This window comes from Pan paniscus, chromosome 9, assembly GCF_029289425.2.
Source record: "Pan paniscus chromosome 9, NHGRI_mPanPan1-v2.0_pri, whole genome shotgun sequence".
Taxonomy (NCBI): Eukaryota; Metazoa; Chordata; class Mammalia; order Primates; family Hominidae; genus Pan; species Pan paniscus.
This window is the reverse complement of record NC_073258.2, coordinates 77986402-78003073: the sequence shown is the minus strand read 5'-3', so window position 1 is coordinate 78003073 and position 16672 is coordinate 77986402. Positions and strand designations below refer to the sequence as shown.

The 16672-nt window shown below is 53.2% G+C and overlaps 1 protein-coding gene across 1 annotated transcript in view; it reads right to left on the bottom strand.

Moving 5' to 3' along the window:
- The window catches only part of CAPN5 (calpain 5), a 56923-nt gene extending 40630 nt beyond the window's left edge, over positions 1-16293 (bottom strand). Inside the window, exon 1 of the mRNA XM_034933422.3 lies at positions 16082-16293. The gene's annotated coding sequence lies outside the window, so the exon portion shown is untranslated. The remainder of the gene's footprint in view (positions 1-16081) is intronic.
- Between the last annotated feature and the right edge of the window lie 379 nt (positions 16294-16672).

Genomic DNA, 16672 nt, shown 5'->3' with positions numbered 1-16672 from the left:
TGCCCCCATATCCATACTGGGCCTGCTGGAGTGCTGCTGTGTGACCTCAGGCCAACCACTTAACTTCTCTGGCTGCCCCTCTGCCCACGGAGGCCAGCAGCCCTGCCCCCTCCCACCCATTCTCCCTGCCTTGGAGGTCTGAGGGAGAGAGGGGAGGAGCTCACAGAGCCAGCTTCCGGGCTTCAGGCTTCTGGCAGAGTCACCGAGGAGCAGCATTAGCACCACGGGTTTCCGGCAGGGTCAGTTCAGGAAGCAATTTAGGCTACAAGAATTAGATCAGAGAAGCTGAAAGCAGGAGCCCAGAAATCAGCTCTTGCAATTCCAGTGTTTCTGAGCCTAGAGGATCCAGAGAGGGAGAGGAAGCTCGCCCAGGGCACACAGCCAGGCTGGTGGAGAAAGAGGGTCTGGCTGCTCTCCAGGCTAGGAAGGGGCCAACGCTGCTGGGAGGGTCCACTCCTGGGGAGGATGGAAGGGAGGTGGAGGCCATAAAGGGAGAGCTCGGCTGGGCCAGGGGCTGCACAGGGCCAGGCCTGGCTGGCTGAGGGTCTGATACCGTTGCCCCATCCCTCCAGCCTCACCTGCCTGCCAGGCTAACCTTGGCCTACTTATGTGAGGTTCTTCTGGCCCCGGCCCTTGCACAGACTGCCCCTCTGCACCCTCCATCTGCCCCAAGGTCACCTCCCACTGTATCTATGGGGCCAACACCCCGACAGGGTCAGGTCTCCTCTGCTAGCTCCAGGCAGAGCACTGAAGGCCACGGATAGACCAGGAGGCAGGCAAGCTGCTCCACCCAGGCCTTTTCTTTCTGAGCCTGAGCTTAGGCCCGTAGCACTTCCTGTCTCCCTGGTGTTTTTAGCTGTTTGGGCCGAGCACGACCCCTGGGTGGGGTTCAGGACCACCTGAGCTTCCCAGCTGCCCTGTGTGCCTGCCCTCTTCCCTCCTCCTGCCAGTCTCATCCCCACCATTCTCCACCCTGGGCTGAAGCTCTGGGGCTCGGAGCTCCTCACAGCTCCCACAAGACTGTTCCCTCAGGGCCTCTGCACACACTGTTCCTCTGCCATCCTGGTGCCCCTGGGACAGCACCCGTTAACACTGTATCCCATCTGCACATGACTTGTCTGCCTCCCCAGCCTACCCCATGCCCCTCCAGGGGAGGGGCTGTGTCCAGCTCCTCTCTCTATCCCAGGGTCCAATGTGGGGCTCCAGGGATTGAGTAGCTATGTTGCATGAACCAACAAAGGTGAGTGCAGGAGGAATTCCTTTAAGAAGAGAAAAAGGCTCAGAGAGTGGCGGAGGCTCCCTAGGGGAATCAGCTTTCCATATCACAGACGCCAGCACTCAGGTCTGCTGCAGCAGGGCCCACCCCTTCACCCTGGGGAAGGCCTGGCTCTCCTCTCCTCCCCTCCCTGACAGCTGGGTGCCAGCCGGTGCCCACATCCCCACTATCCAGACTGTAGCCCTAGCACATTCTGCTGCGGCCCAGCCCTTCTCCAGCTCCTGAGCCTCGACACAGGCCCCCGCTGTCCTGAGCAGGCCGCATTACCTCACTGGTCTGCATGGTCCTTGTCTGGAAGAGACAATGTGCCAGGGCCTCTGGGCCACTGTGAGGAACAAACAAGACCCCACCATGCAGAGCAGCACTCTGTATCCTTTCATGCTCTGTGCCCTGAGGACTGACAATCTCAGGCAGTCGACATCTGGGCTTCACCCACGATGTGTCCAGACCCCCGCCAGGTATGGGGGGGCTACCACAACTTGGGGTTCCTGTCGGAGTTGGTCTAGTGTAGCCAACAGACATAAGGCCAAATGAAGTATGTGTCATTCAGAGGTTCCAGCAAGAGGAAAGCAGGGAAGCCTCCACACAGGCCTGGCCACAGAGGCAGGAGAGAAAGGCCATTCCAGGCAAAGGGAACAGTTCACACAAAGGCTCAGAGGTATGAAAGACATCTTTATTACCACCTCAGGGCACCCCCTAAAATGAGCACAGTGCTAACCTGGGCCCTGCTTTGAGAAGCCTAGGATACGGAGTCTGGAGGCTTGAGATCTGCATAAGAGGCTGCAGACTCTGGACAAGCTCATTGATGTTCCCATCTACAAAATGGCTTAGCTGGCCATCATCTCCAGGGAAGGCTCACTGGTATCAGCCCTCCTCCTCCTGTGGCCAGGGCAGCGGTGAGTCAGACCCAGCCTGCACAGCGAGGCCTCTGTGGACCAAGAGTGGAAGTTCTGAGTTGGGTCAGAATGAGGGGGCTGGGGTGCTCACCAGGGAGCTTCAGGAACCCAGTCTTCTGGCAGGTCAGTCAGATCTGAGTTTGCATCCCAACTGCATCATTTAGCTGCTGTGTGTCCTTGGGCAAGGTGGGAACCCCTCTGAGCTGCTGTCAATCAGCAAGCCTCCTCTGAGCCCTACTGGGTTCCAGCCTCTAAGGTGACAGATGACAGAAAGAAAGTGGCATCTGTTCCTAGGCCTGCCTTAGGGAAGCTCAGTCTATCCTCACCTGGGACATGGTTGGTACTCCTCTTCCAGGAGGCTGTGTGGCCTAGTCTGCTGTTCCCTGGACCTGCTGGAGGTAGCGGGGACAGCCTGGCTGTGTACAGGATGGAATAAGGCCTCATCTTCCAGCGGGCTGATACCTGTGAGCCTTCCCTGGACCACCTAAGCCATTTTGTAGATGGGAACACCAAGGAATTTGTCCTTGAGGCAGAAGCCAAGGCCAGGCTCCAGAGCTGTGTGGAGGGGCCTACCTCTCTGAGCCTCTGAGAGATGGGGTCATGGAGCCAGCATCAGCCCCAGGGGTATAATAAGAACCAAGGACACAGCTGAGCCCAAGCCCAGCAGCAAGAGGGCCTCAAAGCCACCACGGGCCTCAAAGCCACAAAGGACCCAGAATAAGCAGAGCCATTTGAAGAGAACAAGCTGGAGGACTTACACTACTAAGTAACAAGGCTGATCACAAAGCTCACTGGGCACTGTCTTATAGAACAGTGGAACAGAATAGAAAGTTCAGAAATAAGCCACAAGTATAAGGACACCTGATATATGACAAAAGAGATGCCACAATGCACTGGGGAAAGGATTTATCTTTTCAATAAATGGTGCTGGGTCAACTGGCTATCCATAAGGAAAAACAGTTGTCTTACCCCTACCTCAAACCATATACAAAACTTATTCCAGAGAGATTTCAAATCTAACTGAAAGGTAAAACAATAATGCTTTTAGAAAAGAACATGAGAAAAAAAGTAAACTCAAATGGTCTAAAAATGGAAGAAAAAGTGCCCAACTTCACTAACCATTAAGGAAATGCAAATTAAAACCACAATGAGATACTGCTATACCCCCACTAGAATGACTAAAGTGAAACACACACGCAGAAACACACACACACACACACACAATCTCAAGTGGAGCTCTTATGCATTAGTGGTAGGAGGACAAATTGGTATAATCACTTTACGAAACCATTTGACTATATCTAGAAAACCTGAAGAAATAATATAATCATGTATTCATATAATCTAGTAATTCTAAGAATATGTCCAATAGAAATGCATGCACATATTCACCAAAAACCATGTACAAGAATGTCTATTGCAGTAGTATTTGTTAGAGCTGAAAATGAGAAACAAGCTAAGTGTTCATCAACGAAAGAATGGATCAATAAGTTCTTGTATATTCATATAATAGAATAGTAAACAATAACGAAAATGAACAAATTGTTGTTGCACACAACCCTATGGATGGATCTTACAAGCATATTAAGCAAAAGAAGCAATATTACATGATTCTATTTAAATAAAATAGAAAAGCAGAGCCAGCATTACCCCATTACCAAAGCCAGATAAAGACACTACAAGAAAAGAAAATTATAGACCAATATGCCTTATGAACACAGATGCAAAACCTTCAACAAAATACTAGCAAACAAGGTGGGTGTGATGGTGCATGCCTGTAGTCCCAGCTACTCAAGAGCCTCAGGAAGATAGCAAGACCCAATCTCCAGGGAAAAATAATAATAATAATAAGGCAAATAATTCAAAAGCACATTAAAAGGATCATTCACCATGATCAAGTAAGATTTATATGAAGGATGCAAGGATGGTTCAACATATGCAAATCAATAAATGTGATACACGATACTAACAGAATAAAGGGCAAAAAACATATGATCATCTCACTGATTTAAAAAAACACATTTGACAAGATTCAGCATCCTTTCATGATAAAAATTCTGAACAAAATAGGTATAGAAGGAATACACAGAAATCAGTAGCATTTTTATATACTAACAACACACTACTCAAAAGAGTCAAGAAAACAATCCCATTTACAATAGTTACCATGGAAAAAAGAAATGCTTAGGAATAAATATTACCAAGAAGGTAAAAGACTTGTACACTGAAAACTATGAAACACTGATGAAAGAAATTGAAGACACAAATAAATGGAAAGATACAGATATGTACATATACATATCTGTATATATAGATAAGAATTAGTATTGTTAAAATGTCCATTCTACCCAAAACAATCTACAGATTCAATCCAATCCCCTATCAAAATTCCAATGACATTTTTCACAGAAATAAAAAACAATCCTTAAAATTCATACAGAATCACAAAAGACCCTGAATAGCCAAAGCAATCTTAAACAAAAAGAACAAAGCTGGAGGGATCACACTACCTGACTTCAAAATATACTACAAAGCTATAGTAACCAAAACCACATGGTACTGGCACAAAAACAGACACAAAGACCAATGGAACAGAATAGAAAGCCCAGAAATGAATCCGCATATTTAATGTGTCAATTAATTTTCAACAAAAGTACCAACGACACACAAAGGGGAAAAGACAGTCTCTCCAATAATTGGTGTTGGGAAAACCAGATATCCACACGCGGAAAAATAAAAGTTTCCCTATCTCTCATCGTATGCAAATATTGACTCAAACGGACTAAAGACTTAAATATAAGACCTGAAATTATGAAACTACTAGAAGAAAACATGGGAAAAGCTGTTATGACATTGGTCTGGGCAATGATATTTTAGATATGGCCCCAAAAGCACAGACAACAAAAGCAAAAATAGACAAAAGGGATTACATAAAGCTAAAAAAGTTTCTGCACAACAAAGAAAACAATCAACAGAACAAAGAGACAACCTGCAGAATGGGAAAAATGTTTGCAAACTAGCCATCTGACAAGAGTCAATATCCAGAATATATAAGAAATTCAAGCAACTCAATAGCAAAAAAACCCTAATGATCTGATTTTAAAATGGGCAAATGATCTGAATAGACATTTCTCTACAGAAGACATACAAATGGTCAATAGGCATATGAAAAAAATGCTCAACATTGGCTGGGCACAGTGGCTTATGCATGTAATCCCAGCACTTTGGGAGGCCGAGGCAGGTGGATCACCTAAGGTCAGGAGTTCAAGACCAGCCTGCTCAACATGGCAAAACCCCATCTCTACTAAAAATACAAAAAATTAGCCAGGCGGGCACCCAGCTACTCAGGAGGCTGAGGCAGAAGAATCGCTTGAACCCAGAAGGTGGAGGTTGCAGTGAGCCGAGATCGTGCCACCGCACTCCATCCTGGGAGACAAGAGCGAAACTCCATCTCAAAAAACAAAAAAAAAAAATTAAAAATCTCAACATCACTAATCATTAGGGAAATGAAAATCAAAACCACAATGAGATACCACCTCCCACCTTTTGGCTTTTATAAAAAAGACAAAAGTGTGATATCTTATTAAAAAAAGACAAAAGATATGTCTTTTATAAAAAAAGACTTTTTTAAAATCTTTTTTTTTTTTTTTTTGATACAGAGTCTCGCTCTGTCGCCCAGGCTCAAGTGCAATGGTATGATCTCGGCTCACTGCAACCTCCCTTTCCCAGGTTCAAGCCATTCTCCTGCCTCAGCATCCCAAGTAGCTGGGACTACAGGCATGCGCCACCATGCCTGGCTAATTTTCATATTTTTAGTAGAGACGGGGTTTCGCCATGTTGGCCAGGCTGGTCTCAAACTCCTGACCTCAGGTGATCCGCCTGCCTTGGCCTCCCAAAGTGCTGGGATTACAGGCATGAGCCACTGTGCCTGACTTAAATCTTTTTACAAAAGATACGTCTTTTATAAAAAAGACAAAAGATAAGTGTGGGCGAGGATATGGAGAAAAGGAAACCCTTGTACACTGTTGGTGGGAATGTAAATTAGTACAGCCATTATGGAAAACAGTATAGAGGTTTCTCAAAAAATTAAAAATAAAACTACCATATGATCCAGCAATCCCACTACTGGGTATAAATCCAAAGGAAATGAAGTCAGTATGTTGAAAACATATCTGCACTCCCATGTTCACTGCAGCACTATTCACAGTAGCCAAGATATGGAATTAACTTAACAGCCCATCAATGGATGAATGGGTAAAGAGAATATGGTATATACATACAATGTAATACAATTCAGCCATGAAAAGAAGGAAATCTCATCACTTGTGACAACATGGATAAACGAGGAAGGCAATACACTAAGTGAAATAAGCCAGACACAGAAAGACAAATAACACATGATCTTACTCATATGTGGAATTTTTTAAAAGTTGAACTCATAGAAGCAGAAGGTAAAATGGTGGTTAACAGGAACTGAGGGGTGAGGGTGGGGAGGGAGGTTGCAGAGATGTCAGTCAAAGGACACAAAATTTCAGTTAGATAAGAGGAATAAGTTCAAGAGATCTATAAGTTCAAGAGATTGATTGCAACATGGTGACAATAGTTAATAACAATAGATTATACTCTTGAAGATTGCTAGAAGTAGACTTTTCTTTTTTTGGAGTCTCACTCTGTTGCCCAGGCTGGAGCGCAGTAGTGTGATCTCGGCTCACAGCAACCTCTGTCTAACGGATTCAAGCGATTCTCCTGCCTCAGCCTCCCTGGGATTACAGGTGACTGCCACTAGTCTCAGATAATTTTTGTATTTTTAGTAGAGATGGGGTTTCACCATGTTGGCCAGGCTGGTCTCAAGCTCCTGATCTCCAGTGATCTGCCTGCCTTGGCCTCCCAAAGTGCTGGGATTCCAGGCTTGAGCTACTGCGCCAGGCCGAGAGTAGATTTTGAGTGTTCTCAGGACAAAAAAGTATGTGAGGTAATGCGTGTGATAATTAACTCGATTTAGCCATTCCACAATGTATACACATTTCAAAATATTACATTGTACATGATAAACATATACAATTTTTATCTATTTAAAAAATCCATTTTTTTAAGACAAGCAAAGCCTGCATAACTCATCTACAGTGAACAGAAAGCAGGACTTGGCTATCTTGGGGGTAGTGACTGGCAGGGGTGTGAGAGAGCTTGTGGGGTTCCGGTAAAACTACTTCTTGACCTGGATGGTGGTTCCCTGGGTGTGGTCCCTGTGCAAATCCACTGAGCTCTACACTTAAGACCTATGCACCTGTCTGTAGATCAGTTACATATGCTTCAATAAAAAGGTAAACAAAAAAAGCCAGCACAGTGGCCCTGGGAGGAAGGGCTGGCTGAATGTGGTAACCCAGGTCCCAGCAGATCCGGGCCCTTCACAGCTGTAGCCCTGTCCAGCTGGACACCACATACCTAGGTGGGCTGACCTAAAGGGAAGGGAGGCGGAGTGGGAAAGTGCCCCAGGCTGGGTCGGAGCACTAGCCTTTGTCACACGCAGGCTGTGTGACCTTCTGCAAGCCTCCAATTCTCTGGTCCCAGCCTCCTCCTCTAGCTCTCAGGACGCTTGCGGACTTGACACTCAAGAGTGTCTCAACACTTGGAGCAGTCCACAAGAAGGTCCTATAGGTGTGTGGCACCCCGACACCCCAACCAAGCACACACCTGCAAGGTTTCCTCTGCACCTGAGAAGGGCAGATGCCAGCCAGAGACCATCCCTAGGAGGATGTTTTCAGCCCTGAGGAGGCTGGCATGGTGCTCAGAAAAAAAGGGGAGGGGAGGGGTGTGGGGCAGGGATCATGGATGAGGCTGCAGAGGATCCCGCCAGAGGCCCCGGGATGCCATGTGCAGAGTGTGGCTTCATCCTAAGGTGATGGGGAGTGTGGAAGGGTGCTGAGCAGCGGAGGGACTTGGTCACGGCTGTCTTGGGGAGCCCCATCTGGCTGCCACATGGGAAACGGACTAGAAAAGGACAAGACTAAACCAGAAAGACCAGAAGAACGGCCAAAGGACTTGGACTGGCAGTCTCACGTGTGGATGCGGAGGGGCTGGGTTCCAGGGCCGAGTGGGAGACAGCCTCACCTCTTCCTGGTGGCCAGCCACTGGTGGGGGTGAAGGGAGAATGCAGGAATGCCTGCTGAGGGTCCTTCTCCTGTGCTCCACTGCCCCGTACCCCACAGTGGTGCCCAGCGCAAAGCACAGGCCTGGCAGAGTGAGTATCACCCAGTGCCGGCCGAAGGAGCCAGTGACACCCTCACCCATTCCCTGCCAGTCAAAGCCCCCTTTCCCCTACCTCCCTTCCTCAACCTCTTCTCCCCTCTTAAGGGAAGACACCCCCCACCACCACCTTTTGCCATATGAACAGGGGAGGGCTGAACAGCTGGGGCTTCATCATTTAGGGGACACAGTCAACTCCAACTTGCACATCTTTGCTGGTGCCCGATTTGGGCTGGCGCTGAGCTGGCTGATGAGGAGGGGGCCGGGGGTGAATGGTGGTGGCCTTCCGAGATGGAGCCCGAGCAGGGCCAGAAGGATAGGCCAGAAGCAGCAAGGGCACAGCAGGGTACAATGTGGCACAGGGAGAGGGAAAAGGTGGGAGGGCACTGGGTGGGCGGAGCCTGGGGGGAAGCTGGCAGGACCAGCTCTGCAGGGCTGGGGATGCCAGGCAGAGGGGCATCAGCATTTACTGGGGCACAGGGGAGCCAGGGGCAAGACTAAAGGTCAGATGCTGATGCAGTGACCCAGGACTGGAAGAGCCCTGGCTTGAGCCATTGCAGGGAAGGCCAGAAGCCAGAGGGGACTAGAAAGGGCAGAAACTCCATTTGGTGGCTGCCTGGTTATTTGTGTTTTTGATTTTGTTAATGTATTTATCCCCTTCTATCCCATACCCCATCCTCCATCTGCTCCCTAAGTCACCATCTAATAAGATGCTTAAAGCATGTCTCTTTGTCCTTTCGTGGGTGTACTGTGACCTCCCAGGCCCCTGTCTCTCTGACGCACCGTGTGCTGAGGAATGGATGGCAGGGTGGGGAGGGAGAATGTGCGGTGGAGGGAGAGCCAGGCTCAGAGCCACCTCAGGCTCCCAGCCTCTAGGCCACCCAGAGCTCTGGGCTCCTGGGTTCTGGCGCCAGAGCCAAGGCAACCAGGCCCAGTGAGTCACTCCAGCCACCACCAGGCGAGCTGGCACCAGGGCTGGGAAATCCTGTCTATTTCCTCCCCTCCCCTCCCCTTCCCTTATCGTTTCTGTGTCCAATCCATATCTCCACCAGGCTGCTGAGTGATCTTTCTAACATAAATCCCACCAGGCCGCTCCCCTGCTAGGAGACACAGAGGGCCTTGTGGGCAGGGCCATGTGTGTATGGGGAACAGGGTCTCTGGCTGGTCCTGGGGGAATGGTGGTCCTGCAGCCGTGATGTCCCCTGGTGGTGCATGTGAGGGCTGTGCTGGCCTGCACGCCTGGCTCTGTGTGACTCTGACTGAGTCAGAGGCCTGACCCTGCAGCTGTTCTTCATCTGGCAATTGGGTCCCGCCCAGGGTGCTGTGAGCAGGAGGGAGTGTAGGGACAGCAGGAGCCGCTGTTGTAAGCAGCATCTGTAAGCAAGCGGCCAAGGGAGAGGAGCTTCTGAAAGGGTGTTCCAGGTCAGGGGTTCCTGCAGGCCTTGGGCAGGACAGGAAGAAGTCAAGGACCTGGCCACACTCGTGGAGGTGGAGACTGTTGGGCAGGGGGCAGCCCCAGGCCAAGCCTCGGGTGAGCAGCTCACCACAGTTTTAACACTGAAAGAACCACATCCAGGAAACCCACAGTCCCAGGCAACCCAGTGCGGTGGCCACCGTACCTCGGGGCTCCCAGTCCAGCACCAGGTCCTGCAGAGAAAGTGCTGACAGCAGGTAGATACAGCTGGGCGTCCCTGTGCAGGACATTCTCTCTCACCCGGGGTGGGGTGGGGGCTGTGTGCTCGCTCACTCCCCACAGGAGAGACAACCTAACAAAATGGGACTTGATCAGGTCACTGAAGCCACCTCTGCCTCACTGTGCTGTGTGAACCCAGGAAAGCTCTTGCCCTCTCTGGCCACAGGCTCTCGTGTTTGAGTGGCAGGGAGGGGAACACTACACACTATTTTTCAATCTGGCGGGTTTATCACCAGGACAGCCCTTTTCTCCACTTCCTGTACAGGCAGTCCTAGACTCGAGTCCCTAGACTGTCTCCAAGACTCAAGGTTTAAAGACTGGTGAGACAGTGCCCATCTCTCACTTTGGGAAACTGAAGTGCGCCATTCCTCAGCACAAGCTCCTGCACAACCTCAGAAATGAGTTGTGCTGTTCTCATTACACAAATGGGAGACAGAGGCTCTGAGGGGAAAGAGGACATTCAGGGCAGAGGCACGAACCTGTCCCATGTCAAAGTCCTGCTCAGCCTGGCCCACCACCCCTCCCTCGGGCAGTGACCCACTCTCCAGCCCTGGGTGTCCTGCTCAGGTGTGTCCCCCATTCCAACTTCACTTGCACACCTTCCCTGTGCCTGACCAAGGGGCAGTGAGGAGTCAGATGGGAATCTGCCCTAGAGGTCAGCCTGGTGAAGGCGAGAGGCAGAGGCCTCGGTACAAGGCAGCGAGATCTGCTCTCAAAGGAAGTGATTCGTTCACACCAGGCAGGGACGGCTGCATGGAGGAAGTAGCAACAAAACAGGATCTCAAAGGGTAGATTGTGATTTCAAGAGATGGAGGAGGTGGAAGGTTTGGGGGAGGAAAGATTATTCTGGAGGAAGAAATCATTCAGGCAAGTCTGGAGGACAGGGTGCAGGGGAGAGGGAAGAGGAAGTAGAGAAATATTGCCACAGCCAGGTTGTGGCCGGCCCTGAAAGCCAGGCTAAGAACTCAGGCATGAGACGGGGTGTGATGATGTATGAGAAGGTCAACGGGAAAGGAGGCCCAGGATGCAGGCAGGGAGGCCAGGCTATAGGCAGGCCCCTGAGAGAAGCGGGGCCCAGTATGGCGTGGCCTTGGCCATGAGGAGGGAAAGGAGACTCACACAGGGGCAGGTCCGCAGCAGGCAGGCCGGGGCTCTGGGATTTGGCTAGGGTTCTTCCTGAGGCGCCAGAGGGCTTACCCCCTCCTGCAATGGCAGACCATGTCTCTGGGCAAGCAGCACTTCCAGGCCCACCGCACTGCTCCAAGCCACTTCTTATTCCTGGCCATGGCAACCCAGAATGCCAGCGCCTGCTCCCCATACCCAGGCAGAGGGTGAACCAGAGCCCCAAGATGTCAGGCTGGGCAACATCCTGTCCACATACCCGTCCTCAGATGGGGAGACTGAGGCCAGCGAGGTGCAAAGCAGTTAACCTCTTTGTGCTTCAGAATTCTCATCTGTAAAATAAAGGTATTTTCTGCTCTACTGGCCCAGCCTGTTCACCTGACCCCACATACCAGACAGGACTTGGCCGTAATAGGCCTTGGTATTCTCACCTGTAAAGCGGGACTCCCCAGCCCCACCCCCTTGTAGGGTGATGGTGAGCATCAAATGACCCTGCAAAGCACTGGGCTTATTGTGTGAATGTCTGAAATGAGCTGCACTCCACCCTGAAAGGCCCAGCACACTGTCAAATGCAGGCAGGGTCCAGACATCGGGGACCACCCATGCGGCCGTGCCAGGGATGCCCTTCTTCCAAACATCCCTGAACTCTGGCTACCAGGGACTCAGGCTGCACACTGGGGCCAGGGCTACAGCAGCGCCCAGCCTCCAAGGCTCCCAGGCTGGAGGGGAGACAGACATTATGAGTGACCTCCTGGGGGAAACAGGACTGTGACTGGGGAAGCCAGCCTCGGTGGGCACTGGGGTGGGGGCGGGAGCTGGGAATGGTGCCTGCAGTGACGCTGCTGTCAGCTCCTGGGGTGGGCTGAATGACGGCCCCAAAGATACTCCCAACCGAATCCCTAGAACCTGTGAATGACACCTTGTATGGCACAAGGGACTCTGAAGATGCGATTAAGGATTTTGAGACGGGGAGACGATCTGGGTGGGCCCTGAATGTAATCACAAGTGTCCCTATAAGAGGGAGGCAGAGGGGATCTGCCTGCAGAGGAGGAAAGAGCAATGAGACAGAAGCAGAGACTGGGGCAATGTTGCCACAAGGAATGCCAGCAGCCACCGGAGGCTGGAAGAGACAGGGAATGGACTCTCCCCTAGATCCCACAGAAGAAGCCAGCCTGGATTTTAGCCCCATTAGACTCATGGGGGACTTCTCATCTCCGGAACTGTAAGAGCATAAATCTGTGTTGTTTTCAGCCACCAAGTGTGGCAATTTGTCGCAACAGTGATAGGAAAGGAATATGCTCTTGAACGATGCTGTTCCTGAAGAATAGCTAATGGGAGCCGGGGTGTCATGGGGTCCCACCCGCCTCTCCTGCCCGGAGAAGCCCATGAGGGAAATGAAGTTCTTACACCTTGAGTTGCTCCGCTGTACAACAGTCACCCCACATCAGTTTCTTAGTTCCTGCTATGAGTAACAAATCACTTGGGTCCCACCTCACTCCAACTGGCAGAAGTTACACAGCAGCAGGGGGCACTGGCTGAGCAGGGGCTGGCTGGGCAGGGCAGGTGGGTCAAGCCAATGGGCTCCCAGCCTTCTGCCCACCATCCCCGGGGGCACATCCCAACAGTGAAGGGCAGCTGGGGACCAGTGGATGGGCTTTGATGTGCTCTGGTCACCAGCCCCTTCTCTTGCATGCCCACTGTGGGAGAAAACCACAGCACACACCCACAGGCCACCGCAGCCTCAGCTGTTGCCCACCCAGACCCCTATCCCTGGGAAAGCTTGGGTCCCTGGAAGCACACGTGCAAACAACCAGAATGGGGAGCAGTAACCCAGGCCCTTGCGGGTAAGCACACATCATCCACAGCTTCCCCATCCAAGCCTGAGGCTGGCTTCCTAAGACATCCAGATTCCAACCGCAAAGGAACCTGGCCCCTTTGCCTTGGGTGAGCAGGGAAAGGCAAAGCCTGAGGCCACAGGCAAGTGAGCAGCTCTGCCTGCACTGAAGCAAGGCAATCCCAGGGTGTCTCCACCAGCCTGGAGGAGGGCTCAGAGGTGGGCAGCAGGAAGGCCAAGCCTCAGGACCACGGTGAGCCCAGGAAAGTTTTGAGTGGGGACCAGGGATGGAGAGGCAGAAGAGTTCTCTGAGGGCACTCGAGAGGTGCCTGGGAGGGGCTCTGAAGGCACTCAAAACACTTGAATAGATGGGGACAGAGACAGAACGGGTGAAAAGCCCAGCTGCAGAGAGACTGCTGCCAGCTGCCCAGGAGGCTGCTGGGGAGGGGTGGGGGGTGTTGCAGACCCTGCTCTTTGCAGCTGGGGGAGCCCAGGGCCCACTGCTGGGCTTTCTGTTCAACCTTTACATGCTGTACTCTAGGGTGCTCCCGGCTGCTCAGCCCTTGCCTCTCCTCAAGGGCTAGAAGCTTTTGGGGGAAGCCAGGGGACTTGGTCAGGCAGATACAGATCACTCCCGTTAAGTCCCCTTCACCCACTAAAGCCAAGAGAGGCTTCCGTTTCAATAGGAGAGGACTGTTTCCTTCCACCCTTCTTCTCCCAAAGTCAGCCCCTCATCCCCAGGGAGGGAACTAAGTGATGCTGATTGCCAGCTGCTATTAGTAACAATGGCTACCAGACACCATGTACTTAGAAAGATGCGTTCAGTGACATGATCTAAGTTCATCTTCATCATCCCCCGAGTCCCTGTGAATAGGCAGCATTTATCCCCATTCCGCACATGAGAAAACTGAGACAGAAAAGGGAAGTTCTCCGCCTCAAGGTCATAGGCAAGTAGGAAGGTACAGAGATGGTCTCAGCCAAGAGAAAGAACAGACACATGATTTAGGCCCTGCAGGTAGGAGAGGGTGCCCACTGAGGGCGCAGGAGGCCTCCTGTTTGGGGACCAGGACTCCAGGGCTGATCTGAGAGCCTGCCAGGAAAGCAGGCGCAGAAGCAGACAGAGACAGTGCTGGCCTGGGAGCAGTGTCCCAGATGTCACCCACAAAACCCCACAGGCATCTCACAACCACCCTGTCCAACAGTCAACTTGTCAACTTACTCCCAACCTGCTCCACCCCCAATGGTGGTCCCCATCTCACAGAGGCAGCCCCACCTACCTTCCCCCAGCACTGGGACCCTGTGTAGCCCCTTAGCCCCTGGGCACCTCCTGCCCCCAGCACCCCTGCTCTGGGAACCTTTATCAGGGCCCCTCCTCCCCTGCCAAGCCTAGCCCTGGGTGGGGAGCAGAGGAGAGCAGAAGGGAGGGCCCTCTCCCTGCTTTGGCCTCCTCCTTATAGCCCTCAGTGGAAGCCCACCCACTACTGCAGCCAAAGGTGGCCCTTCTTGGACACACATCTGACCTATCTAATCCGCAATCCACCCCACCAGCATTCATTTTCACACTGCCAGGCCTTTACTCATGCTGTTCCTTGGGGCTGCAATGACCTGCCTTTTCTTTTCTGCTTGGTGGATTTCAAGACCCAGCCCCAACGAATCTGCAAGTGAACTCATCCCCAGCTCCCGGGCACCCATCAGTCCCTGTCTTGTGCTCCCAGCACTAGGTACAACTCTGGACAGGGCCTTATCTGTGGACCCACTGCCTGTCTTGTCAGAAGAGAGGCTCCTCAGGGCAAAGACGCCGCCTGAGCACCTCTGTGTGCTGGCAACTAGCCTGACCTGGCCTGCAGCAGCAGCTGGGCCCACCATACCCTGCCCAGGAGGCAAAGGCAGCCACACCACCCCACCCCCAGACCCTGGGGACAGGAGCAAGGACCAGCCCGAGGACCCTGGGAGGTGTCAATCCTTGCGAAACACAGTGGTTCCCCCAGCAGGCCTCAGACTCATTGAGTTGGCTGAGCCTCACCCGTAAGCCCCTCTCTTCCAAGAAGTCTGCCCAGATCTCTCTTTCCCCTGAGTCCTGGGATAGTCGCCCTCAGTACTTTTCTCTCTAAACCACAGGTGTAGGGAGAAGATTCTGGGATGAGAGCCAGGCGGACCCGGGTTCAAATTCTGGCTCAGCAATCCTGAGAGGGCAGCTGACTTCGCTTCTCTGTGCCCCACTCTTCTGATCTGTATGGAACTTGGGGGTGAATCCCACCACATGAAATGACTGGGAGAGAGAACGTCGCACCTGTTAATGATCTTTGGTCCTATTTCGCCTCTGGTCCCCTAGGCCAGTCTTCCGAGACCCCCAACGCAAAGGAACAGAGGTGGGAACTCTGAGGTCTGAGAAACCAAAGATCCATTCCCTCCCAGACCACTCTCCCACACTCCCGCAACACACACACACACACACACACACACACACACACACACACACACACACGTGCGCCCGCCCTGCAGTCAAGGAGAAAAGCCCCCTTTCAACCTGGGGAGGAATGCCAAGAAGCGGATAGGCTGGGGCAGCAGGAGCCTCGGCCCTGCCCCTTCCCCAAGCCTGGGTGGTGGAGCACCCAGAAGGGGTTGGTGGATTGCAGGGATGAAAGGGGGGTTAAGCAGGGAAGAGAAGGGGGGAACTGTAAGGAAGATGAGAGGAAGTGACAGTCTAGCCCCGGGTGTTAGGCGCTTCCAGCGCGTCCGCACTAGGAAAACGACTCGGAGACACCCAGAGGGAGGTGAAAAAAAGACTCCTCGCCGGGGGTGGGGGTGGGGACGAGCCGAGGGGGCCCAGGCGGATGCTCCAGGACCCCGCCCCCCAGCCAGCGCTCACTTCCTTTCCCCCCGGGCCCGCGGGAGGTGCAGCCCCCTCCACCGATTCGTGGTCCCGGAGCAATCACTGGCCCGCGCTGCACCCGCACACACCCCCCCGAAACACACACACACACAGAAGCACACGCCTCCCTCCGCCCGCCTCCTACCGGCCGAGGCGCCGCGGGTCCAGCCGGGCTCCCGGGATGCAGGGCACGGCGCGGGCGCTGGAGCGGAGGCTGCAGCCGCCCCGCGCAGCAGCCTCGGGCTCTGGCCGGAGATCCAGCTGGGACTGGCCTGGGGCGGGGGCTGGCGCTCGCATTCCCCGGGTTCGGCCAGCTGGGCCCGGCTCCGCCCCGCCCCGCCCGCGGCCTCCGCCCATTTGCCCGTTGCGAGCCGGAGGCGTGGTCTCCCGTGGGGCGGGGTGGGCGGCCGGGTGGCCGGGTGCGCCCATGCGCACTGGTGCCGTGGGCGGCCGCTCAGAGGAGCGGTCTCGTTCCAGCCCCTGTGTTGAACGGGGACTTGGGGCCCCTAGCGGCACCCACAGCCTCTACCGGCTCGGTCGGGCCCTCGTTCTCCCTCCTTCCCAGCCTATCGGTCTGCGGTTGGTGCGCATCCCCATGGGCAGCCTCCCAAAGGCTGGCTGCACCGTGAGGGATCGGGCCGGGGCTGGGGTTCAGCCCCCACAGGGCGGGCCGGGGCCGCGGCTGACTTGGGGCCGGCGTCTAGTACCGAGGACCCGCAAAGGCCGGGTGCCTGCC